Source organism: Pinus tabuliformis, chromosome 4_2 (genome assembly GCF_031772625.1).
Source record: "Pinus tabuliformis cultivar Carrire ecotype Pingquan chromosome 4_2, CPIR1, whole genome shotgun sequence".
Taxonomy (NCBI): Eukaryota; Viridiplantae; Streptophyta; class Pinopsida; order Pinales; family Pinaceae; genus Pinus; species Pinus tabuliformis.
The window spans coordinates 765,902,697-765,909,841 of NC_142304.1; positions in this window are offsets into that span (position 1 = coordinate 765,902,697).

Consider the following 7,145-nt stretch of genomic DNA (forward strand, 5'->3'; position numbering starts at 1 on the left):
TTGATGTACCAAAGGCTTATCAAGTACCGAAGCAATTCGGGTTGGCCCCGCATCCCTGGTGTAAGGAAAAATTTGAGAAGCCCCCAAGCCCTCAAAGCCTCCAAGCAATTTGGATAATTCATTGCCTGGGTGTCCACATATTCATGTTCTCTTTCCTTCCAATCCACCATTTTCGGCGATTTCTCTCTTGCAAAAGCCATTTATCAATCATCAATTTTGACACATAAAATTCAAATTTTGACGTTCAGTTCTTGAGAAAATTTGTTTTTTCCCTATCCATGACGTCGGCGTGCCGATTTTAGAAACAGTAGCACTGATCAGCATGGATGGTAGTGCAAATAACCCTCTGCTAGCGCGATCCCGTGCCTGGAAATCCATTGATCGAGGGCGAATTTTTTTTCTCAAAAACTTCCCTAAAAATCCAAAAAAATGGTTAAAAACATAAATTAATAGCATGAAAATGAAGCTCAGGGCTTCAGATGTTACTTAGAACTAATGGCTCATTGATTGAGCTCCAAGATCTCCCGCAATCCGGTCCATAAAAACTAGGGCAAAAGTGGGTAAAAAGTCTAAACTACAAAGGTAAAATGGCAAATGGTAAAAATATATTTACTTTTCCCCTTTTTATTCATTTTTTCATGAAAATATCAGGTTTTGTAAATATTTTTGACCTATTTTGCCTCAAGGACTCGATAATACACTTTGCCTTACTTGTGCAACAACAGGTGATGGATGTTCGACGGTGGCAATGAGTCACATTTCAGCTCTTTTCTCGACTTGTTAAACTCATATGAAAGATTGTCGAGTATTTTTTCCTTTTTGACTCGTTAAAGAAAATAAAAACAGGGGGTCCGCTTTCAGCTCTTTTCTGACCCTTTAAAAATGAAAATATGGTCAAGCCCTTGTCGTTTTGAACTCATTAACAGATGTGAAACGTCGTGAGCCCAGTATAAGTTTACCCCTTTTCCGGACTGGGGGCCACTATTTATGAAAAAGGAACTCCTTGACTAAAATGGTCAAGCGGTTCTCTCAAGTATTTTTTTCTACCTTTTTCGGGCTCGAGAGACACAAATGTACGAAAAGGCACCATGTGGAGTTTTCTTTTACGTGTCTTTTTCAAACTCTCTAAACATGAAAAAGATACTGAGTTACACCTTTGTTGGACTCGTTAAACTATTAAACGTCATATGATTTGTCACCATGACGAACACGAGCTTCTCCTTCCTAGGGCTTGTTAAACTTACTAGGTTGGATTTGTCTGAAGGATGAACTTACAGTGCAAGCATATGCCATCCCCTTCAAGCTTGCGATTAAAAAATAATTGGGGTACTTGCCAGAAATGGTGGGGGAAAATTTTGGAAATCTATCAGTCGTGTCAGAAGCTCACTCTTGAGCATGACACTCTTTGCTTCGTGTCGGGTTGGGACATCCTCCTTTTCAATGTTTACTTTCCTGGATTTAGGCCATTCATTTTTTCCTTCCTTTTGATCTCTGCCACATCATTATGACCACCGATCCCATGGATCCCAAAGCTGCCAAACTTCTAGTTGTGACGCCAATATGTTCAAGGTTGTCCTTCTATAGTTACACTTACCTCTGTTTCTCTGTATCATCTAAAATCATTTTTTCATCCTCTCGTCTCGCGTCAATGATGTGGGATTAATTATGGCCCTCCTTTGACACGGTCACCTTCCGTCGACATCAACTCATTATCCAGAATGTTGATCGAGAGACTCCCTTCCAGTACCTTAGAGCTTGCATGCCCTAATGGAAAGTTCTTCACACTTGATGACAAGTTCACATCATTGGCTTTCGATCGAGTGATTTCACAGGTGTTCGAATGCAATTACTGTATTCACATTCCGTGAATTTTGTTGATAGTGCCTTGAGGGCCATTGTCATTATTGGTGGTTTCTCTCATGCTTGTTAACAATTTACATCATTGATTGGTAATCAAGTGACTTTCTAGCATGTTCAACGTCAACACATCTATTCACATGTTAGAATCTGTACTTTGGTCGGGTCGTGTTTGAGTGCAAGACCCTGGACTCATATCACGAAAGTCTAGGTTGCGAAGTGGTGTGACATGGTTTATGATGATATGCATGTCTCTTTCAAATGGCTGGCTGTGACTAGACCATGAGTTATCATATGTGATCCTTCTCATTATTGGATGGCTGCGACCATACCTTGGTTTCATTATGATCCTCTTTGATAGATGGTTGCGCCCATCCCTGGATCCATTTACATGATCATTCGCTGGATGGTTGCGTCCATGCCACGATTCATGTATCGTTTGATAGAGTTCTTAGTTTATGTACATTTTTTTGTACTTGCTTACAGGTTTTCCAATGACAGATCGGTTCCCAGCACTGATCTATAAATCATTTCATCCCTCACTCTGGTTCGACCTTCACACTTTAGGGGGCATTTCAACATTTTGTCACTGTCCCTGTACTAACCATTCCTTGATCCTGGGGGACCTCTACAGTGAACCCTGCATGTTTTGCCTTCATGGAGAAACTCCCATTATGTCCCTCTTCATGAGCAGATCATTTCCCTTTTGCACCATTTCCCGTGAAACTTATGTTTTTCCCAATTTACAAGACCAGCGCTAATGACCTTTGTCCTCCCCGCACCGATCGGTGTGACTGAGCTGTGTTCCAGTCGCTCCAGTCCTATTATGGAATGTTTTTAAAATTAGAGTTGAAGCTTCCATCTCTAGAAACTCCATAACAGAAGTTTGGTAAATGGTTTGGCTGGATGGGGTCGAGGATGACAGTTTGGGATCCTTTCCCCTATAATGATGGAACTACCTCAAGGGATAAGTCCTTCTCCCATGAGAAGAGGATCCATCTCCCATCCATCTTTCCTATATAAACCTCCCTTCTTCCCAAGCACAAACTAGTGACTAGTGTGAAAATCAGAGTTAGAGTTTTGGCTGAGTGTAAATATACTAGACAAGCAAGCTATTACTAGTTGTAGCCATCTAGTTGTGTGAGGGAGAAGTGTGTTCAGTTTGGAGTGAAGCCTAAAGGGAAGAGTATTTAAACTATTTTTGTTTGAAGCCATCATGAAGTGCTAGCAGAAGTGTGTGGGAACCTGGTCTTGTCAGAGGAAGACTGCGACGTCAAGATGAATGGTTGTAATCTCTCTTTGAATATTAATATATGCAACTATCGATTGATTTCCTACATGTTTTGTAATATTACATATTTGCGTCTTAATGATTCTTGACTCATTAAGTAGGTTGAATTGCATTTTGTCTATTATTATGTTTGTGTATTTTTGTTGTTTGCTTGTTTTAGTAGCTTGAAGAAGGAAGCGAGAGATTGCTGGAGCGAGCAAGAGAGGACATCATCAAGCAGGATAAGCGACCAAGAGGTAGGTCCTCTTGATTGATTCTAACCTAAGGAAATATTCCATTGAATGTATATGTTGTGTCTAGACCCATTATCAGGCTAGATGAATTCGTTCGTGTCCAAACTTATAATTTTACTTCACCACACCATCTAGCCTAAAAGATTTGAATTTACTTAGCTACCTTGCCCTGTGAACACTATCTTTAAAACTTGATTCAATCCTGTTTTCTTGACATTTGAACTCCATAGACCAATGGTAAAAAAACACTTGTCTATCCATCTAAATTAGTGATTCCACCACCAAATCAAATCAGAAACCAACCAAGATTAAATAACTAGCCTAATTCAATTAACCAAAGAAAGTTAAATCATTAAGAGAGAGCCCTCTCTAAGCATTAGGATGGCTATATCCTGATCTCAAAAGTAGGTTTGTGGTTACCTCTATTATTTCTTTCATGAAAACCCTAGGGAAATTTTAGAGTGATAACACCTCATTCCACGTACGTAAGTATATTGTAGCTCGTCCATGTACCTTTAGGTATATAGGGCAGTTTTATAGTACAAAAAGTATAAAGGAATGCTCTCACTGTGTGTTTTGCATTAGACAATGCTAACACAGATTGGGCCTCCACGTACATTTGGGTATATATGGGAGGACTACATTAGGTTTCTATCCATCCTTAGGTAACCGAGTTGGACACCTTATACACTGTGATACACTGAACACAACATTCAGTCAGATTGCCTGCACGTATGTTAAGTCCTTGGTTTATTGAGGTGGAGGGACTCCCCGATAGGGATCTCTGATATATCACATCAGAGGAAAGCCTTCATGTGATATAGGAACCTGGGCAGAGCAACTCGTGATAGAGATAAAGTGGGATTGGCGATACATACATACATATATATATATATATATATATATATATATATATATATATATATATATATATATATATATATATATATCGCATCAGAACCATACAGTGGATGTCGCACAGACCTCGGGCCGTTGGACATTGCGATATGTGATATGCGATGCACCGATAGCGCGATCGGTGATCAGCGATTAGGATCGCAACCATATAAAGGGCCGTTGACATATGCCTGTTGCGATTGCGATATGCGATCGAGGCACGGACCCGATGAGGTTTATAAATGTGACTGCATATAATTTGAAATCTGGATTTGCGGATTTTCTTTGTATTTCTGTGTATTTGGGTTTCTTGGCCTTACGCCTGTGTGATTGTGATATTGTGACCAAAGGCAGACCCGATGGGATTATAAGTGCGATTTCATATAATTTGAGATCCGGCTTAAAGACTCATGATGTGTTTTCGTGAGTTTTCCTATGTATTGTCGTTACGTGTTCAAATTTGGGATTTCTGCAGGAGGAAGGCAAAACGATTGGGTTACCCTGTGTTGCCATTCCTTTCAATTGGAAAACAGATTCTTTGATCAAATGATCGGTCTTCCATGCTTTTGGGAGGCGAAAACAAATGTGTTATAAAAACACAGAGAACACAATTAGCATAGATTCGCAGAGGCCGAGAGATAACACAGAGAGCACAATTGAGAAGGGGTCGCTTGGAGGTCGAGCGAAACCAAAAGCTCATGAAAGCCAAGAAGCCACCAAAGATTGGGGTGATGGCAAAGGGGTGATTTCCCAGAGAGATAAGTGCAACAGAGTTGCAGAGCGCAGAAGGCCAGAGAGCCGTAGATTCGCAGAGTGCCACCAGAGGCTAGGAGGAAAACGAAAGAGCCACCAGAGGTTGGAGGCTTGACAGAGCCAAAGCCAAGAGCCAAAGATGAGAGTTAGAGCCGAGAGCCTGAGCCTAGAGCCAAGAGCCGAGAGCCAGAGCCGAGAGCTAAGAGCCAAGAGTTGAGAGTCGAGAGCCGAGAGCCAGAAAGCGAAACAACCAGGGATAAAGATGGCATTCTAAGGCCATTGGTTCATTTGTAAACCAATGGAGTTAAGTGTAGCACTTGTAAAATAATTGAAGCCATAATCCCAAAGATCCTAATTGAGTTGATTAGAGCTCAAGGAGACGTAGCCCAAGATATCAGGGTGAACTTCATATTATATTATTGTCTCATGTGTTTTCTTATTTTCTGCATTGTATTTACTATTATGTGTGTTTTACATCAACATAAGAAAATGTACATAAGCACTTGAACAGTCTAAAAACAAACACAATCATACACCTCTTTCAAGCACTTTTAATTTAGCAAATTATCAATCATAAGCTAGATCTTGGGAATATATAAGCTTTGGAGTGGGAGAGGTTCTTGTAAGTTTGACAAGAAGCTTTTAGGTCCCCATTTCAGATCACCTAGATTACCCTCTTTTTGTTTATTTCTTTTTTTAATAAAATTAATCAACAATTGTGGAGGAACCTCAACCTTTACCCCATCATTTGTGAAGGACAACGAGTAAACCACCTTTACCCCCTGAAGCTACACCTAGCCGGCAAAAGCAGTCTCATTTAACTGAGTCCAGTACATCAAAAACTTCTAGTTCTTCATTTGAATTACCAGAGTCACCTATATCATAAGTACTATGACCCCAGTTACTCCTACAATTACTGGTTCATCTGCTACTGAAGTGGAACCTTTACAATTGCCTGAGGACACTAAAAGTGAACTTAGTGAAACGGTAACTGAAGTTGTCCAACAAGAAGTCAATTCTCAGCCCAAAGTTGTTCAACAATAAATTACTTCTGAACTTGAATCTGTTTAGCTGGAAGTTGGTCCCGAACCTATCACAGTTCAACCAGAAGTTACTTCTGAACTAGAAGTTGTTCAAGAAACTCATCCTGAACCCGTTTTTCTTTTACCAGAACACTTGGATATCGAATTTTTACAATCAGAAGTTGTTCCCATACCAGAAGACGATCGACAGGTTTATCCACAGACATCTATAACAGTTGAGACTTCCCCTTTACCACAGAGTCAAACACCTGAAATCTAGTACGGACCTGATGGTGAAATCCTTCCACATGGTTTGTTTTCTATTGAAGGGGAATCTGAAGAAGAAACACCCAAAAAACCTTGGACCCGGGCTTTATCTTTATCCTTATTCTCCTCAGTTTACTGCTCCTTTTAATCCTGTTTACTTTCAAACTCTCGTAGATTCATTAGGAAATATATTGGTTCATTTGACTATGGCTGAAACAACATCCCAGTCTATATCAGCTATTACAGATGTGATAGCATCTACTGTCGCTACTTCTTCGATTTTTACCAAAACACTTGAGTCACATCTATATGGTGTTCCGTCCGTCCCATCAGGTTACTAATGATTATCTGGGACTCACTCCAGTGTTTCTTCTAGTCTATGGTCTTCACCCATGTCGTCCATAGGAATTTTACCTGGTTGCTGGTCCATCTAGTTACCATCCAATGTATCCACTTTACACTAGATTACCTCCATATGGAGAACAAAATGCCCAATCTTCTTATCCTCCATTTTCTGGGGGGAAATCATATGGCAGTATCTCGTCGTCTTTAGGTTCAACTTATTCTGGAATGACTGTTTGTCAGTGGCAGCCTACAATGCTCGTTCAACCAAGGCTTGTGTATCCATCACAACCAATGCAATTTGTTTCATCCATACCTACTACGCCTGGCGTTATGACTTTATCATAGTCACAAGCTTAGTTAATTGTATCTCAATCTTTGCAAGTTGGTCCTTCAACCTCTGACACTCAAGTTTCATGTCTACAAACTCGGTCTTCTTAGGTTGTTTTACAACAACCATTTGTGCCTGGAATCCAACAACCT